Source organism: Bos mutus, chromosome 20, assembly GCF_027580195.1.
Source record: "Bos mutus isolate GX-2022 chromosome 20, NWIPB_WYAK_1.1, whole genome shotgun sequence".
In the NCBI taxonomy this organism is placed as follows: Eukaryota; Metazoa; Chordata; class Mammalia; order Artiodactyla; family Bovidae; genus Bos; species Bos mutus.
The window spans coordinates 28,628,115-28,649,384 of record NC_091636.1 but is presented as its reverse complement, the minus strand read 5'-3'; positions in this window follow the sequence as shown (position 1 = coordinate 28,649,384).

The following is a 21,270-nucleotide window of genomic DNA, read 5'->3' as shown; positions in this document are numbered from 1 at the left end:
CGGTGCTCAGTTTTCTTCACAGTCCAACTCTCACATCCATACATGACCACAGGAAAAACCATAGCCTTGACTAGACGAACCTTTGTTGGCAAAGTAATGTCTCTGCTTTTGAATATGCTATCTAGGTTGGTCATAAGTTTCCTTCCAAGGAGTAAGCATCTTTTAATTTCATGGCTGCAGTCACCATCTGTAGTGATTTTGGACCCCAGAAAAATAAAGTCTGACACTGTTTCCACTGGCTAGTAAGGTCTTTACAACTTTGAGACATTCTTTTGATTTATTGTAATAACTAATTTAAAAAGTACATAACTGCCTTGCTTAGACTAGCGAGGGGGGCACTCTCCGTCCCCCTTCTGATGTCTATGTCAGAAGCTTTCTCGTTCCTTTTCATACTTTAATAAAACTCTGCTACACAAAAGCTCTTGAGTGATCAAGCCTGGTCCCTGGTCCTGAAGCTCAATCTTCTTTGGAGATCACGAATCAGACACCATTCACCATAAGCTATCAAGGGGATGCTGGTGCCCAGGACAAGAATCAGGGTCATCACAACCAGAAGGAGTCTAGATTCTCACCCAGAAGGCCTTAGACAAAACCAGCAGCTCAAAACTGTTAGGCCTAAAAATAGGAAACCAAGCTGACAGGTAGAGAGGCTTCCTGAGTTACGAAACTAGGGCTGCAGTCCCTGGGTTTGGAAGCCTAGAAGGAGTGGACTGGTGGAAACACAGAGTATTGCTCTTAGCCCCCCGAGTGACTGACTAGTTGGGACCCAAGGCAGGGGAACCAGGCTTGAGGGGGCGGGACAGACGGTGCACCAGCCCCGGGCTTGTTGGGAGAGCTAAATATGGGGATGCCACAGAAGCACAGCTTGTCCCCTGCCAGACAGCCAATCAGAGTTCTCCAAACAGCAGCTGTTTCAGTACCCATGGAGAAACCTTCCCTGCTTCCAGCCCTACAAAGGACTGAGTTGTTCCACCCGAGCGCGATTGCCCCTCCAGTGACAGAACTTGTTTATGTTAGTAACTTTAAATATCATGCTTCAACTCCACACTTGTGGCTCTTACCACTAAAAAGAACCAAAGCAGATAAACCACAAAGCCTGTGATCCTCACAGCTCATCTGCGCCACCGGTGAACACGCACCAGGTTCTTCTCACAGGCCAAGCACCAGAGGAGCGATACAGCTGCCCTGGGCATGAGCTCTGCTCTCTGAGAGCTGATGGGGTGGTAGGGAATATCCACTGTGTACACAGACAACCACAAAGCAGGGTAGACAGTGACAGCTCACAGGAGGTTTCTTCCAGGAGAGATCTGAAACAAATGCCATGAACATACGTGGTAGACACGTATGCACTTCCTAGCTCTGTCCCCAGAGAGAGCCCAGAAACAGTGACTTCCTAGTGGCCACATCATGCCCAGTGCCCAGATCTTAGTTTCTAAATGCCTTCTTCAATAAAAGAACCCAAGGCTACTTGGGAAAATAGCTAATTCTCCCAGGTATGGGGCGCAGCAAGTTGGAGGAGGCATATAGGAGCCAACCTGAAAAAGCTTTCAATAGCCAAACCTAGAACAATTTGAGTTACTAAATATATAAGGATAATATAAGATTATAGTGTAAGAACAAAATATTGCATATACAAATTTAGTTATATTTATGTTTATATCAAATAAAGCCTGATATATGAAATAAAAATAAAAATAAATATCTGTGAATCCATTCTGAGATGATGGAATGAGTAAAAAAATAAGAGACAGGATAGGTCTTCCTTAGCGAAGAATTACAATGAATAAATGTAGAAGGAATGAGCAAAACAGATCATCATTAGATCACCACAGTAGTAATTGCTATAAGCAGGATCCACTGATAAATGCTAAAATTAGTGGGAGAAACTTAAGGGGAAACACAGCCTCAAAGTATTGCTCCCCAAATTCAATAATTAACATCACAAATTCTTTGGTTCCCTCCCCTCCAGGAAAGGATGCTTAATTCCCCTCCTCTTGGATGTGGGCTGGATGTAGAGATTCATGAATATTTGTGGAAGGGGAAATACAGGAACATTACTGTGGAGAAACCTGGCAAACGTGACCTTAATGAAGGGATCAAGGTTGCCATCACCAGTGATGTTAATACTCTGACATCATGTGCCCACAGATAACGTGGGAGGAAAAGATACTTCTGTGATATTTTTCCAAACATCTGTAACCTTAGCCTATGAATGAGAACATACCAGCTAAACCCAAGCTGAAGGATATTCTATGAAACATCTAACTACTACTCTTCAAGAGTGTTAAGGTCATGAAAATCAAAGAAAGACTGACGAACTGTCAAGGTTTGGGGGAGATTAAGAAAAGATGATGACTAAATGTAATGTGGTACCTTGGATTGGAGTCTTCCCTGGTGGTTCAGTGGTAAAGAACCTGCCTGTCGGTGCAGGAGATGCAAGTTCGATCCCTGGGTCGGAAATATCCCCTGTAGAAGGAAATGGCAACCCATTTCCAGTATTCTTGCCTGGGAAATCCCGTGAACAGATGAACCTGGCAAGCTACAATCCATGGGGTCGCAGAGTCAGACACGACTTAACAACTAAACGCCTTGGGTTGGATCTTGGAACAGAAAAAAAGACACAAATCGTGACACAAATCCTGTGTGTGCCAAGCGTGCATGTACAGAACACACCCCAAGAAGCATAGCAAAGGCTTTGGAAAGGAAGCCACAAAAGTCACTGCTCAAGTCCTCAACTACCCCTGAGTGATATAGACAAAAGGCAGTCTCCAAAAACATCTCAAAGGCTTTGAAAACAATGTGAGCCCTGGAACCAACACCCTCAGGAAGTAAGACAAAACTTGCAGTGTAAATCTAATTGGTGTGATTGCCGGCTAAAACATAATGCTCCACATTTCTCTGGAGGACTTTAACAGGGCCTAGAGTCTCATGACTAAATATGCAAACTCTCCTAGATATCATCCAAAATTATCCAACATATCAAGAACCACGAAAATCTGACCATTCTCAAAGGGAAAGAGACAACCAATAGATGCCAATCTTAACATGATCCAGATGTTGGAATTGTCAGATGAAGACTTTAAAGCACTAAATGAGGAAAAACTGAACACTCCTGAAATGAATGGGAAGCTCTCGACAGAGAAACACAAATCATAACAAGAAAATAAAATGGAATTTTAAAATGAGAGTACATTATCCAAAAGAAAAAAAATTCACTGCTGCTGCTGCTAAGTCGCTTCAGTTGTGTCTGACTCCGTGCGACCCTATAGACAGCAGCCCATCAGGCTCCCCTGTCCCTGGGATTCTCCAGGCAAGAACGCTGGAGCGGGTTGCCATTTCCTTCTCCAATGCATGAAAGTGAAAAGTGAAAGTGAAGTCACTCAGTCATGTCCGACTCTTCACGACCCCCTGGACTGCGGCCTACCAGGCTCCTCCGTCCATGGGATTTTCCAGGCAAGAGCACTGGAGAGGGTTGCCATTGCCTTCTCTGCTAGAGCAGCTACCAGGGGTAAATACAAGGAAATATAGCAGTGAGCAGGGCCGCCTGATGCCTCCCCAAGTCTGGCCTAGTCACTCCGCTATCAGAGGCTGTGAGGAGTGACTGATCCCCTACAACTCCCCCAAACCTTCCTTCTGGGGCACTCCTGGAGGCTCCTCCAGCCATCATGTTTTCTAATCCCCTCCAAAATATGAAGACAGATTGGCTCATGGCCCAATCCACATCCCAATGTCATAAGATAAGGAAGGAAATTCAGGCCCTTTCAATCCAGTCTTCTGACCTCGCAGGTGGAGAGTCTGAAGGCAGAGAAGGAAAGCTACTATTTGCTCAAGACTCCACAGAAAGCCAGATCTTCCAACACTATTGTGAAACTAGAGCTCTGGGGCTCCTGAGCTTTTGTGTCTGGCTATCCCCTAGGTCTGTTAATAACTGACATGTCCATAGACTATGTACCAGGAACTATTCTAAGTTTATCTGTCTAAAGATCCATCAATGGATCCATCTATTTTCCCTTTTTTGTATCTATTTTCCCCTTCTGTCATCTATCTTCCCTTCTTTTTTTAACCTATGCATTTTCTATTCTTCCGTCTTTCCTATCTATCCATCCATCTATCCATTCATCCACCCACCTATCCACCTATCTCCTATCCATCTATTTTACCCTCTTTCCTTCCTGTCTATCTTCACTTCCTCACATCGATCTTTTCTTCTGTCTTCTATCTTTCCTTCTCTGCTATTTTGGCCATGTCATGCAGCTTGTGAGATGTTAGTTCCCTGACCAGGGACTGACCCCAGGCCCTGGCAGTGAAAGTGTCAAGTCCTAACCACTAAACTGCCAGAGAATTCCCTCTTCTCTTTAAAAACGTATTTATTTCCTATCTATTTTTCCTTCTTTCCTAGCTATTTATTTTCTATCCATCCAGTCTTCTTTCTTTTTATTCCAGTCTTGGCTTTTTATTTTATTTTTTAATTTTTATTGTAGAGCTTATTTACAATGTTGTGCTAGTTTCAAGTGTACAGCAAAGTGAATCAGTTAAAATATATTTTTTTTCACTCTTTTTTAGATTCTTTTCCCATATACACCACTACAGAGTATAGCGTTCCCTTTACAGTGGGTTCTTATTGGTTATCTATTTTATATATAGATCTCAATCTCACAATTTATCCCCCCCTTACCCTTTGGTAACCATACATTTGTTTTATAGACCTATAACTCTATTTCTGTTTTGTACATAAGTTCATTTGTACCCTGTTTTTTCCTGCTTTCCTTTCTATCTATTTTCTATCCATCTATTTTTCCTCTTTTCCTTCCATTTATCTATCTGCTTACCTATCTATTCACTCTAAATCCTCACATTGGCTCAACTGAGGTAGGTATGGTTATTCTCCCTGTTTTATAGGTGGAAAAACTAAAAAATACTGAGAGGTTAAGAAATTCCCAAAAAGGACATATCTGTAAGCATTGGTTCTGGAATCGGAGCTCAGACCTGGCTCCAGCATCTGAGTTCCGAACCATCACTGTCCTCCTCTCGGGAAGAACAATCCAGACCAAAAACTCTCTAAAATGTTCCTTGGGCCAGAGCAGAATGTGCGCCGGCTGCCCCTGATCCATGTCCCACACCCTTGGGAGCAGTTCTAACCAGAGGAAATTTGGCTAAAAGCCATATGAAAGGCAGCTTTGAAGGAGAAAATAAGGAGGTAGGAGCTGACAAGAGGCCCCAGAAGCCTGGAAGGCACTGTTGCTAGGCAACCTGCCCTCTGGTCCTCACAGGACTAGAGTTTCCTCCCAGGCTCCTCTGTTCTTTCTTAACAACAGCTGACGACAGCAGCTCCTTCTCCACTTCCAGCGTGCCGCCCCCCTGAGTCACTGCCATGCCCAGTCTCACGCTGAAGGTAGCTTGGCTCTGCCCCAAGACCCCTGGTGAGCCTAGATAAGGAGCCTTCAGCCATGCTGGAATCCAGCCTCCCTTCCTTCCTGGGAAAGTCCAGTCCCCTATGGCTACCAGGGAAGGGGGGCTTCAACCAAGAAGGGGATTTAGCCGAGCATCAGCAAAGCATCTTGCAACTGGGCTCAGTCTAACTGGGGGCGCCGGTTAGTGGCTTGCATGGTGGTCAGGGGGAAGGCAGTCTCCTTGTCCTGCTTTGTTTTCACCTTCTCAGAGGTATCTGCTTTGCCACCAGCTCTGTCCAGGAACCAACAAAGTGTGGCTGCTGCTGGAGCCTCGCAAATGTGCCCCTTGGATTCACTAGGAAGTCCAAAAGGAGACAGATTAATCATCCTGCTCTCTAAACTCCTTTCCTGGTTTCCCCGTGACTCACTGAAGGTGAAAGGCTATTTTCACAGCCCACTCTAAAAGGCTAGAAAAATGAGATCATCAGGACCCAGCAAAGAGGGGCAGACACTGTCCCCATCCCCAGGAAAGCCATCAAAGCTGTTGGGTGCTCCGAGTGCTTTCTCTGCCAAGTCCACTCGTGGGAGCAACTCAGGGTCCAGTCTCCTCCCACAGAGGCCCCTCCTTCCACCACCCTGCCCCATTCAGCTCACAAACCACCTAGCCACCTTCAGAAACACGGAGCTGTGCCACTCTCAGTAAACAGCCACATTGGATGCCTTGTATGGGCCAGATTCTTGACTTAAATAACTTAAGAGTGTGGCAGCCAACAACATGCCAGAAATCATTCACTATTTGTTTAGTTAGTTATATAAATATTTATTTAGTTACATAAATGTTAATATTTAGTCAATATTATTAGGAAACCTGCCAATTTTTGGGCACAGGAACGACTAAGAAGGGGAGCCCAGGAAAACAGCTCCCACCATAAATGCATCCTGATGACAAGTTGCTCAAATACCACTTTGCAGAGGTAAAGGTGGCAGGTTGGGTCTTCACATCATCCAGGCCTGGAAAGGCACCCAGAAACGCAAAGCTGCTTCCTGCTGAAGGCGAAAAGCATCCTTCAGCTGCACTTGAACATCTTCTCCAAGGTCATTTCCGAAAATGGACTCCAGGGTCAGGGTCACTGACGCTGATGGGGTATCAAGCCCACGTCCCACTCATCTCTTCTGGAACCCAGAGCTCTCCTGTGTGTCTTTCAAAGAAGAGGGAGACACACAGGTGGAAGAGGAGGAGGGCAAGGCCCGTGAGGTGTTCAGAACCCTCAACCCTTCCCACTGGATGCAGGAGGAAGTTGTGTTTCTAACATACCCTCAACCCTTCCCACTGGATGCAGGAGGAAGTTGTGTTTCTAACATATCGTCAGTTTCCCAGAAAGCAGCAAGTAACTGTTTGCCTTTTTCCTAACCTGATATCCCAGGTGCGGACACTTGCCCCAAGAGGCATGGAGTCGTTTTCACCAGTTCATTGGCAGAGTTCCCATGCGGAGGGAGCAGAGATCTCATTATTATTCCATCCTTCTGGTGAAACACCAAAGGGCTAGTTTGTTTCGGTCAGCAAAGCTTACAGTTCTCACTTGGTTGCCCACCCCTCAAGAAGCTTATCTTCAGTCAATGAGTCCTAAGGCTCTGAGTGGTCATACTGGGTTACTTTGCACTGGGGTGAAAGAAAGGAGATCCTGGATAACTCCTGTGCTTAGGAAGAGGAGCAGGGAAGTTCTTTAACTTCTGATCTCAATGGCACTCCTCCAGCCCTCCATCACACACACACAAGTACACACCTTCATGGGTATAATAGTTTGTTTTCCTTAGAATGACAAAAGTCCTGCTCAGTTCATCTGACCCTGTCCTCTATCATCACCTCATATCCTCTGAAACCATAGATGAGGCCTGGAGGAGTGGACGAAAGAGGGCGTCTTCCTGTCTCATACTCACAGCAGAAACCAAGAGGCAAAGCATGACCCCGGAGTATGTGGTCTTGGGGAAACCTCATCCACAAGCTTCAAGAAGCCTCTCAGGCCCTGGAATTCTTCTGTTCCCAAAACATATCTGTTGAAAATGTCCCTACATAAATCATCAATACCTATATATCACATTCACCACCAATGGCATTTAATCATCTTCTCTGGATACCCAGAAGAATCAGGGGATTTGGGGAGAAGCAGCAACATTTCCTAGGACATCTGGTATTTTTCTTGGTGTTGATGTTGAGGCCTAGGAGGTGACATGAAAAATTCCTGTTTTGGAGATGAATAAAAAATAATATTGCTCCAGTTACCATTGCCAACTAACAAGACACCCCAAACTTGGTGGTTTAAATGACAGCAGTCATGTGTTTTGCTCATGACTCTGCCATTTGAACACAGTTCAGTGGAGCCAAGTTGTTTCTCTCCATTTAGCATCAGCTGAGGCAGCTTCACTGGAACAGGAGGTTCCCCTCCTACAGCAAGTGGCCCATTCATACGACTGGCCATGTTGTGGTGTCAGTCCCTCTCCAAAAGGGCCTCTCCACAGTGTGACTTGGGCTTCCTCACAGCATGGAAGCTCGGTTTCCCTGGGAACATCTTAACAGAAGCAAGAAGTTGTATCACTGCTTTATGAACCAGCCACAGAAGTCACAAAGTATCACTCCCCCCATAACCATATGTCCACCCACATACATGAAAAGACAGATCCCACTTTTTGATGGGAGAATTACAATTGCATTGTAAGATGAGCACGTTGAATGAGAGATACTATGGCAGCCATTTGGGGAAAATACAACCTGTCATAAACATTAGCTATAACTTGATTCCTTACAATATTCTAGACTCTGAGCTAAAGTATTTAGTATGAGTTTTCATTCTAAGTCTCACAATCAGTCCATAAATCAGTATAGTTAATAGCATTATCCCATTTTACAGAAGAGAAAACTGAGGCTTAGTGATAGATTAAGTTATCAGCTTGAAAGCGGCAGCACTGGACTTTGAACCCACCTGGGTCAAGTGAGCTCACAGCCACTGCACTACAAGCGTCTCAGCACTGATGGCTGGTCGTGGGTCAGGGCTCACTGAAATGACCCGGAGAATAGAACTTGCAGACAGGAGCCAAGATTTGAGTTTCATCTCTGCTGATCATAATTAAAGGTGTCATTTATTATAGGCCATGTGCTATGTTAAGCACTTTACATGCATTATCTCACATATTCCTTAAAATTATTCTATGAGGGAGTTATTACAGGAGGTCTATTTAGTAAGTGAGAGAATTAAGGTTCCAAGAGGTGAAGTAATTCACTCAAGTTGCGTAGAAGTTAATTAACTGAACTGGGATTTAATACTCATTCTGTCTAACTCCAAGGCTCCTAATCACTTCAGTCTAAGACCTGGGTCCCTGGACAAACCCGTTCATTCTCTGAACCTCAAACCCCTCACCTGTAACAAGGGAAGACTGTGATTTCTACCATTCTTTTGGCTCCACCATAGGTGGGTGGCCCTGGGCAGTAGGCACCGGAGTCTTTAGCATTAAATCCCTTTAAGGCATGGTGTTAAAGAATCTGCCTGCAATGCAGGAGACCTGGGTTCGATTCCTGGGTTGGGAAGATTGGACATGACTTTTAAAGGTTGAGAAAGTGAAACAGGAAGTTGCTCAGTCTTGTCCAACTCTTTGCGACCCCATGGACTGTAGCCTGCCAGGCTCCTCTGTCCATGGAATTCTCCAGGCCAGAATACTGGAATGGTTAGCCATTCCCTTCTCCAGGGGATTTTCCCAACTCAGGGATCGAACTTAGCACAAAGGACATTTTAGGCTTGACAGTTCTTTGTTATCAGGGCTGTCCTGTGGATTATAGGAATTTTAGCAGCATCCCTGGTCTCTACCCATTTGATGCCATTCACATACCTCTCCCTAAGTTGTGACAACTAAAGATGTCTCCAGGGACCTCCCTGGCGGTCCAGAGATTAAGACTTGGCCTTTCAATGCAGGGAGTGGGGGTTTGATTCCTAGTTGGGGAGCTATATCCCAACATGCCTTGCAGCCAAAAAACCAAAACACAAAACAGAAGCAATATTGTAATAAATTCAATAAAGACTTTAAAAATGGTCTACATCAAAACTATCTTTTAAAAAAGATATCTCCACACCTTGCCAAATGTCCCCCAGGAGGCCAATCTTGTTCCACCCCCTCCCCACCCCCATTCAGAATCTCTGTGTTACGGTAACATTCCAGTGGCCCAATTCTCAGTCTTCACAGAGGGCCTGGTGGGCAGCATCTCCTTCCTCAGAAGTTCCTGTCCTCTTCCTGGTAACATCCCCGGCTGGGAGAATCAAGGAGAGATCTGGGTAGTATAACAAACCCTTTCGTTTCCCTTTGCAGGGCTATGCGTTTGCTTTACACTTAGACGCTCATTGGTTCAGAAATTGGTGGCCCTTGGATGCCAGCAAGTGCCAAGTGTCAGACTAAAGTGTAGAAGTCTTTTCCCCTCCCCCCTCCCCACTTCCTCTCTCGATCCCTCCTGCTACCCTGGACTCTGCTTCTCTCTCCTATTCTCCCCGCTCCCCGCTCTTTCTCATCAGACACTGGCAGAGCAGGGGAGCCGCTGTTGCCAGGAAACTGTTTGCACACTATTCCCAGCAGGCCCTTCCTCTGAGTGGAGCCTGAGGAGAGCCAACAATGGCCCCCCAGCACCAGAGGGATCCAACTCCCCCGCTCAGTTCCCCACAGACTCTGCTCACAGAAGCACTCCTGCTGTCACACACTGCGGGGGGACATACCTGGAGCAATGGGGGACACCTCAGGACCTCATGCTTCCAAAGCACAGAGCACTAGAGTGGGGGAGATGCAAGAAAGAAAGCCCCCCTGCCAGCAGCCTGAGGCTCCTGCCCTCTGCTCCTGGAGTCCAGCCAGGTTCCCACCCCCGCACTGGGCAGCTGGGATGCAAGCACAGGTCAGAGGGGTTTAGAGCCTGAATCTGGCAGCTCCCACACCTGCCCTTGTGGGAAGGAGGCTGCTTTCCCTCCTGCATGAGAGCCTGTGAGAACATCGGGTGCCTTACCACGTCTCTCAGCTCTTCTCTCTCACAGGTTAACTCCCCCATTTCCTTTGATGAACAGTCCTGCGATATGATTTGCAGACACAGAACCAGCCTGGATGTGTTTCCTTGCCAGTGGCACCTCCAAAGAAACATATTCAGATCATTCTCTCCTTTTTCTATCATTTCCCAATTGCTGATTCCAGCAACCTGTATAACAAATAACCTAGACATAGTGTATTATATTTTTGCACGCTTCAGCACATTCTATGATGTAACTGTCTTGACATAATTACTTCAGGTTTGTGTCACCATTGGGACATTGGGATTTCTCCCCATGCCCTTAATCAGTGGGATCATTACTTCTCTTAATACTTCTTGAGTATTCTTAAGACTTGAGTCTATATTTTTATTAATGCAACTGACTGCAATTGGCAGTGTTTCTGCAGGCCCTGTGCTGGCCCAGAGGATCACCACTCCTTTTCTAAGTTCTGCCAGATTATCTAATTTATCATCTCTTCTAGGATTTTGCAAGGGATGAACATCTGTGGTTTCTGGGGAAAAAAAAAAAAAACTTTAGGAAAAACCAGGAGATGTGCTTGCCTCCAGTCATTTAGCATCTCTTTATCCATAGGCTTTAAAGATAACCGATGACAACAGATTTGTAATGCCAGTTTTTGGTGTTGTGTGACATAACTCATCTGGTCTTAGACATCGTCCTCACTTGGTGCCATTAGATCTTCCTTCCCACCCCTTCTCCTATCTTTGGATGACGTTCGCCCTAAGCCATGTTTATTCTGCAAATTTTCAGTTTGGAAGATCCTTCTCTCTGATGCAGTAGAGAAGAAAAACAGGAAATGAGCAGGGCCGCTGGCCCCATCATCTGTCAACATTACATCATCTGCTCCTGGCCCTTATTTCTTCATTGTTTTTGATCCCTGCGCAGCTTCTTAAATGCTCTTGTTTTTTCCCTTAGCGTTTTCTGCGAGCCTCAGCTTGCTCTGGGATCTCTCTCACCTTTCTGGCATGATTCCTGCGGGGTTGGTGTCACTCCTTTGAGTTTGTCTCTGACTCTTTGCCCATTTTGTTTTTAATGGAAAATTATTATACTACTAATATTTTATTTAGCAGCCTCTTCCACCCCTCCTGACAAAGGCTGCTTATAGCCACAGACTCCACCCCATAAGATCCATAAGATCTTACCTCCCTTTTTTTGGCTTCAGCCCTCATAAGCTCAGACCATATACAACCAGTGCAGTTTTAGAGGTGTAAAGAACCAAAGAGTATGGCTTACAAAAGAAATCTTGACCCCAAGAGAGTGTGAGATTAAAAAAAAAAAAAGGAAAATGAGAGTAATAAGGAATATTAGGGCTCTTGCAAAACCAAATTTCCCTGATCACCTCAGATGTTTGTGAAAAGTGCAGATTCTTATCATCACCCGGGACTTCCTGAGTCTCTAGGAGGGAAGCCGAGGTGTTCATTTTTAAACAGTTTCATCAGATGTTTGTCATGTAAACCAAAGTGTGACAGTCACTTTACTAGAGGCCAGAGAGAAGAGAACAGATTAAGCTTTGATGGCTGAGATGGTTGGAAAATCCAGGCCTGCCCATCCTCTGTACTGCCACATCACTCTGAATTGATGTGATTTCAAAGGAATCTTTCAATGGGGGTCAGAAGGGAGTTGAACATCAGAAGAAATAGACCCTAACTGAAATGTTAACAGAGAAATTTCTAGGACTCAGTTGTAGAACTAGAATTTCACGCTGACATTAGAATAGTCATTCTTGCATTATTTGTCTTCTTAAATCACACCATGTAAGGACATACCTTGGGGGCATATACTGTGAGTTGAGTTCCAGACCACCAGGATAAAGTAAATATCACAATAAAGTGAGCACATAAATTTTTCGGCTCCCAGTACCTATAAAAGTTATGTTTACACAACATTGTAATCCATTAAGTATGCAATCGCACTATGTCTAAAAAAACAGTGTATGTACCTTAATTTAAAAAGTTAATTGCTACCTAAATGTAAGGCTGGATACTACAAAAGTCTTAGAAGAATACATAGGCAGAACACTCTTTGACATAAATTGCAGCAATATCTTTTTGGATCTATGTCCTAGAGAAATGAAAAAAAAACTTTTTAAGGGTACCTAATTAAACTTAAAAGCTTTTGCACAGCAAAGGAAGCAATAAACAAAATGAAAAGACAACCCACAGAACAGGAGAAAACATTTGCTAACAAAGTGACCAACAAGGGATTAATCTCCAAAATATACAAACAGTTCATGCAGCTCAATATAAAAAAAAAAATTCAACCCAATCAAAAAATAAGCAGAAGATCTAAGTATAGACATTTCCCCAAAGAAGACATATAGGGAACCAAAAAGCACATAAAAAGATGCTCAACATCACTAATTATGATAGAAATGAAAATCAAAACTATAATGAGATATCACCTCAAACCAGTCAGAATAACCATCGTCAGAAAACTCTATAAGTAGTAAAAGTTGGAGAGGGTATGCAGAAAAGGGCGCCTTCCTACACTGTTCAAGGGAATGTAAATAGGTAAGCTGCTATTGAGAACAGTATGGAGGTTCCTTAAAAAACTAAAAATAGAGCTACCATATGGTCCAGCAATTTCAATCCTGGGCATATATCTGGAGAAAACCACCCCAGTGTTCACTGGCATTATTTGCAATAGCTAAGACAGGGAAGCAACCCAAATGTCCATCAACAGAGGAAAGAAGATATGGTACATATCTACAATGGAATATTATTCAGCCATAAAAAGAATGAAATAATGCCGTTTGCAGTAACATAGATGGACCTACAGACTATCACACTAAGTATGACAGAGAAAGACAAATATCATATGATATTACTTATGTGTAGAATCTTAAAAAATGTTATACAAACGAACTTATTTATAAAACAAAAGCAGACGCATAGACTTCCAAAACAAATTTATGGTTATCAAAGGGAAAATGTGGGGGAGGGGAAACGATAAATTACAAGTTTGAGATTAACATATATTAATTACTATATATGAAATAGGTGATCAACAAGGACCTACTGTATAGCACAGGTAACTCTACTCAATATTCTATAAACACCTACATGGGAAAAGAATCTGAAAAAGAACAGATAAATGTATATCTATAATTGAATCACTTAGCTGTAACCTGAAACTAACATAACATTGTAAATCAACTAGACTCCAATATAAAATAAAAATTAAATTTAAAAATATAGTTTATTGCTGGAGAAAAGACAGTCTCTTCAATAAGTGGTAGTGGGAATACTGGACAGCTACATATGAAACAATGAGATTAGAACATTCCTTCACACTCTATACAAAAATAAACTCAAAATGGTTTAAAGACCTAAATGTAAAATGGAAATCATAAAACTCCTAGAAGAGAACATAGGCAGAACACTCTGACATAAACTGAAGCAATATTTTCTTGAACTAGTCTAACATGAAAGAAATAAAAGCAAAAATAAATGGGACCTAATTAAACTTACAAGTTTAAAATCTTTTGCATAGCAAAGGAAACCATCACATCAACAAAACAAAAAGAAAACCTACAGAATGGGAGAAAACATTTGCAAATAACATGATCAAACCAGATGGCTCAGTGGTAAAGAATCCGCCTGTCAATGCAGGAGACACCAAAGATTTGGGTTTGATCCCTGGGTCGGAAAGATCCTCTGGAAGTGGAAATGGCAACCCACTACAGTATTCTTGCCTGGGAAATCCTATGGACAGAGGAGCCTGGTGGGGTTCCAATTCATGGAGTAACAAAGAGTCAGACACAACTGAGCAACTGAGCATGCACACACCCAAAATATTTAAAACATCAATACAACTCAGTATTAAAAAAAAAAATGCAAAAAAGGAGCAAAAGACCTGAATAGACATTTCTCCAAAGAAGACGTACAGATGGCTAACAGGCACATGAAAAGATGTTCAACGTTGATAATTGTTACAGAAATGCAAATCAGAACCTCAAAGAGGTATCCCCTGTCAGAATAACTATCATCAGAAGATCTACAAACAACAAATGTCAGATATAAACTACTGTATATTAAATAGATAAATAACAAGGATCTATTGTATAGCACAGGGAATTATACCCATTATCTTATAATAACCTATAATGGAATATAATCTGCAAAAATACTGAATCACTATGCTGAATACCAAGACAATCTTGAAAATCTACTATATTTCAAAAAAGTTTATTGCTTAAAAATAGTAATCATCATCTCAGCCTTCAGCGAGTCATTGTGTCAATAGAAACATTAAAGCTCACCAATCACACATCTCCACAACACTACTTATAATAATAAAAGTTTGAAATATTGTGAGAATTAACCAAAATGTGGTACAGAGACACAAAGTAAGCAAATACTCCTGGAAAAATGATGCAGACAGCCTTGCTCTGCAAGGGTGGCTGCAAGTCATCGATTTGTAAAAGAGGCCGTATCTGTGAAACACAATAAAGTGAGGCACAATAAAATGAAATATGCTTGTATTTGGACAAGAATTCAGTACACACACAGTCTTTGATAAATGTCACGGCGCTGGACAGTGGAAACACGTGAGTTTTGGAGTCTGGTAGACCTGCACAGGAGTGCTATGTCTTCTACTGAAGAGCTGAATGACCTTGTTCAAGTTGTTTAGCTATACATTAAAATGGGGATAGTAATACTAATCTTGATTTTTCAGAAAATCAGTGAGTAAATATTGTATTGCTTAAGCACCCAGGTTTCCCACGTTGCAGGCAGATTCTTCACCATCTGAGCCACACGGGAAGCCCCCCTAAAGCACCTACTGCATATTAAATGTTCAACACACATTCCTTTCCCTTCTTCCCTAAGGAAGATGTCAGATACTAACCATTTTTCCCGCTCCATGGAGAGTTCTTAGGGAAAACTTCACATCCAATTCAGGGAAACTGCTATTATGTAACTGCTGTAAGCAGCCCAAAACTCCAGGACAAGAAGGACTGGCTCTGTCCTAAGTGGAGTTCTAATTTAAGGCTTGACTTATTAATTATTTATTACCTGTCCAAAATGGTTGTTAGTATGTTATACTTTCGGAGTTTTCCTAATAAGGATCTAAAAATTAGAGACTTCTCCATGCTGCAGTGTATCTTGGAATTCTTTTCATGGGAAAATGTTTTTTGGAATAAAAAGCTATGGGATTTTGGAATTCTCCTTCATATGAATTCCTTTCTTTTGAATAATATTTAATCTTTAATAACCACAGTTTGGGGGTATTCTGGGAGACTATATGATTATGGTTCTTCTGTTTTTTTAAACTAACAATGCTGACCCATTGACAATCAAGGACTTTCTCTATTCATTTACACAGTATTTATGAAGTACATAGCAGCTAGTTTGACTTGATGGGTCACTGCTCCAAACTCTACCCCGCTCAGGATCCCTCCTGACACTTGTTTTCTGACTGCCAGAACTTTTCTCAGGTCACTTAAAAATTTAGGGAACCTAATAAGGAGTTTTAGTTTATGCTCACATCTTATATTTACATAATGACTCCTTTGATGATAAGCCCTTAGACTAGAATCCAAGATTATAGCTTACTGCCAAGCCCGTCAGTATGAGAAACAAGGCAGGGAATGTAACTTTTTTCGCCTCTGTTGCTAGAGGGATGGTTAATGAGGTGACACATAGTTAAGGACCTGTCAAAGTGCTGTCCAAGGGTGGAAATATTTTTTTAGACTTCAAGCAAGAAGTGATACTCTCTTCCAAATTTGAGTCTTAAAACTTCATTTTTACCACAAACTCAGAAAGAGGGCAGAAAGAGGGTCCTGGTAAGTGAGTCACTAACAGTCAACCATTTTTTATTAATAGGTAACATTCATTAGTAAGATTCAGTACATAAGGTGAGTACATGAAGAAGGAAGGGAGGGAGGCTGGTTCCGGCAAATGACCTGGGGACAACAGCAACTGGAACCTGCAGAAGAGGATACAGGGACTTCCCTGGTGGGCCGGTGGCTAAGACTCTGCATTCCCAAGGCAGGGGGCCAGGGTTCGATTCCTGGCCGGGGAACTAGATCCCCCATGCTGCAACTAAGAGTTCTTGGGCTGCAACTACACATCTCGTGTGCTAAAACTAAGCCCTGGCACAGCCAAATAGATATTTTTTTAAAGAAGAAGAGGATGCAGATTGCCCCAGAGTAGACTCTTTCCTCAACCTCTTTTGCCAAGGGTGACTGACTGTTCTGTGAAAGTGAAATTCTCTCAGTTGTGTCCGACTCTTCGCGACCCCATGGACTACACAGTCCATGGAATTCTTCAGGCCAGATATGGGAGTAGGTAGCCATTCCCTTCAGGGGATCTTTCCAACCCAATCCAGGTATCAAACCCAGGTCTCCCACATTGTCGGCAGATTCTGTACCAGCTGAGCCACCAGGGAACTGTTCAGTAGCGAACAGGAATTAGGGATTGAGGTGAAAATCCACTGTGTGTTCTTTAAAGTTCTTGCAAATAACTGTGTATACCAACTTGTATCTAAATTCTATTAATGATTTCAATCATTCTCAACTATGCCTTTCTTCATTTACATGAACCCTTTTGAGTTATGCTCAAATGGATATATATGTATGGCTAGGTGAATTGTGTTTGCTACAGTTAAGGCTTTGATGTCAAGATCAGTAAAATCTGGATAATCTGAGCCTTCCCACAACCACCTTCAAAATTCCATCTTAACGAGGCTTAATTCCCAAGATTCCTGGGTCTTAGAAAATAAAAACAGAAGTGCTCCATAAAATCAATAGGCACTCCCAAATGTTGATTTTGGTTTAGTCTGTCCCTCAAAAACTGCTATGTTTAACTCTTTTTTACTTGAGGGATTTTAAATAGGAGATGAGAAGCAAGGAAGGAGTATTAGTTAAGGACAGAGGTGATCAAGATGGCACTAGGCATTTAGAACTAGCTGCTGTAACAAATAACAAAATATAGAATGATTCAAATACAACAGAAGTTTATTTACCAAGTTGGATGTTCCTTCTCAGAAGTTGGCTTCTCTCTGTCACCCAACTGTCATTCAAAGGTTCAGGCTGACAGGGACTCTGCCATATTCATCATAATCATTTCCATCCTAAGGGAAAAAGTATGGAGTAGTATTTTACGGAAAATTTCTACAGACCAGGCCTGGAAATGGGACATATGGCTTCTGTTCCAATTCAGTTGGCTAGAACTCGGCATTACTTGACTGCAAGGGAGGCTGGGAAATGTGGTCTTAGCTATATGCCCAGGAATATAAGGAAACAGATGAGTGAATAGTTAGCAAATCTCTGACACAGAAGGTATGTATATATTTACTGCCCTCTCTGCTCTACAGATCTAGAACACTAATACTTCATCCCTAGGACCACTACAGAAAGTCAAAAGATGGCTATGTTTATTATAAGAGACAACAGCAAGGTGGGAGCTACTGTCTCCTGACGGCTTCCTGTGCCCTAGAACCTGTGTCAGATGCACACACTATTTTATTTAATGCTCATGTCAACTCTGATTTTACAAACAAGGCGACTGAGAGAGGATAAGTCACCGGACTGAGGACTCACAGGTAGTCAGTGACAGAGCTGGGATGTGAACCCAGGCTGTCTAACTCTGATGGCCGAGTGCTTTACCGCCTCATTATACAACCATCACCACATTACAGAAGGACCAAAGTATAAATTGCAATCTACTCCAAAGTTAAGCCAGGATTCTTCTATTTTCAACACAAGGAAAAGGAAGGAACAATCTTCAGATTTTGAAAATCCTCATGTGAACGAACTTGAAATAGAAAATCAGGAAAGCCTTTTGGCCAAGTTTAGAATTCCCTGGAACTCCTTCGATTCTGCCATTGAAACCTCATTTGAGCCTTTCCGGTTTATTTTTAGTTCTCACCAGGCACCATATCCTGGATCAGTAAAGCAGATTCAAACATCCTTATGAGGATTTTGGATATAAGTGAGATTTTTTAACTGAGGGTGAAAGAAATGCAGCTAAACTATGAGACAAGAATATCTAAAATAAATAAGAGCCCAATATTTAAGCAGTAAGTGTCCACATTTAATACAGCCTACTGGACTTTGCTGTGACTAAGGCTGAGATCCCCCAGAAATCTCACTTGTTCCCCAAGTATGTTGTCCCCGGCCTGAGCTTAGAACCTGAAGGCTCTATAATTTAGTTAGCACCCTTTCCCAACACTGTCTGAAACCCCAGCAAGGACAGTGCAGATTCCTAAACTCTGCAAACACTCATCTAATCTTTGTGGTTGACCTTGGCTGATTGCTTGTATGGAATATAAGGAATATAAAACCTGGTTGATCATGCAGACCAAAATCAGAAGATGGAAATAGAGATCGTGTCATAAATATCATGTGAGTTGGGTTAGTGAATTCTGCTCACCACGACCTGTAGTTAGCAGTTTTGGTACCTGTGAACACTGGATCCAGGGACGCCCTTGGGTTTATACTCAATATTCCATCACAGACAGTGGTCCTAAACCAAGACCATTTGTTTTGCTACTGGAATCTTGCTCACCTTTTGAGGCTGTTTGGGAAAAACAATCACCTCTACCTCTCCTGTAAATCTTCCAGGAACAGCCTCTCCAGCTACTTGTGTTAACATACATCACGCCACACATCATGCCACATGTGAATCATAGCCATGGGAAGAAAAGAGGTAAAGGCAAACCAACTTTTCCTGTTACTACCGTGACAAGATCATCCTCTGCTTACACACAACTGTTTCCTCAAGAAGAGGAATAGAGTGAAGTAACAACATTACTGGACAAAGCACAGGGAATTATATTCAGTATCTTATAATGACCTATAGTGGAAAGTGAATGTCGCTCAGTTGTGTCCAACTCTTTGCAACCCCATGCAATATACAGTCCATGGAACTCTCCAGGGCAGAATACTGGAGTGGGTGTAGCCTTTCCCTTCTCCAGGGGATCTTCCCAACCTAGGGATCGAACCCAGGTCTCCCACATTGCAGGAGGATTCTTTACCAGCTGAGCCACAAGGGAAGCCCCTATAATGGAAAAGAATCTGAAAAGAATATATGTGTATGTGTGTATAACTGAATCACTTTGCTCTGCACTTGATACTAACACAGCATTGTAAATTAACTGTACTTCAACTTTAAAAAGTATTGGAATATGGCAAACTGTTTATAAAGTTGGGTAGTATACAAGGGTGATCATTATATAATTATATGCAATCATTTCATGATTTTTCAATATTTCATAATAAACTAAATATTAAAGAGAAATAATCTGGACTGAGTTTCTTGTTATTTCCAGCTGTCCTACTCACCAGGGCATCCTGAGCCACAAGGAACTGAATCCTACCAACAACCATGTGAGCTTGGACACAGATCCTTCCCCATTCAAGCTTTCAGATGAGACCTCAGCTCTGATTGTCACATTGAACACAACCTCCTGAGAAATCTAAAAGCAGAGCCCCAGTTAAGCCATGCCTGCATTCCTGATGCACAGGAACCATGAGATAATACATGTGTGTTATTTAAGCCGCTAAGATTGTGGTAATATCGTTATACAGCAATAGATAACTAATGCAGTGTTTATACCTGGAGATGACAAGCCACCTCTCCTTTTGGGTCATCAGTGTAGGGGGTCTGAAGAGTCTAAAGAATACTTTAGCTGAGTGCCACACTCACTCAATTGCTTTGAGCTGTGGCCTGGGTATTAGAATTTTTTGAAACTACTTAGACGATTCTGCTGTGTTACAAAATTTGCGAACTACTGCAAAGGTAGTAATCTCATGTTTCCCTTCTTTTTCAACTGTCACCCTTTTACTATTCTCAGACTCTCTCCTAAAAGCACCTTGCTTCATTCTCACTTTTGACTCTTTAATCTGCCTAGGTATGCATAGGTAACCAGCTGGGAAGATAAAAGATGGCTGTGTCTATCAGGAGAGAAGGATAAGTTGGAAATCTAGAATGAGGTATACATTTTTGGATCTTTTAGTGACACACACTGGTGCTGATTAAGAAGTTGCAAGAAACCATCAAATATGCTAGCTTTTAAGTTTAACAAGTAATAGAGTAATAGACACCATCAGAGAATGTACAGTAAATGCTGGGTCTGTATCATCATTACCCAGTGAATGCTGTCTGAAACTTTTTGAGAAACCTGTGACCTTGTGCCTTCCTTTGATAAATCACCACATAATGACTATCTCTTCCTCAGTGCCTGTATTTAAGGACACCTGTCTATGCATGCCTGGCTGTAACATATAAACATATCAGTTATTTTTGCTAGTTAGGATGGCTGGTGGCTGACTTGTTCTGATTGACAAATGTGTTTCTGATTTGTCTTTGCACTGTGTCACAGGGGAGACTGGGCAGAAAACTGCCCGGAGCAACATGATTATTGCATTAATGATTTGGAACCTTGATGCCCCCAAACCACAAGGGCATAATAACCTGACTTGGGGGAGAAAATACTGCCCTGGCTGGAGGCCAGGGGGACAGCTGACAAGGAGCATGGCTTGCCTGTGTGCACCTGGCTTCCTGCTCTGCTCCATCACATCACGCTCTGCTGACCCCTGACCACAGAAGACCAGCCTTACTGCCCATCTCCAAACACTGCTGCTTGCTTTGAATGAGCATTGCCTCCTCTTCTGACCCTGGCTGCTAAACTATGCTTGAGGTTAGACATTGATTTATTGCTTGTTTGCAGTTAAAATTGGCCTATATAAAAAGGAAAGCAATTTTAACAGTGCCTCACTGTGAGAGTTTTTAATTCCTCCTTAACCCTTCTCCTGAACAAAAGAAGCTTGAGGTTAAGGCAGCAGTATAAAATATACCTCACTCCTC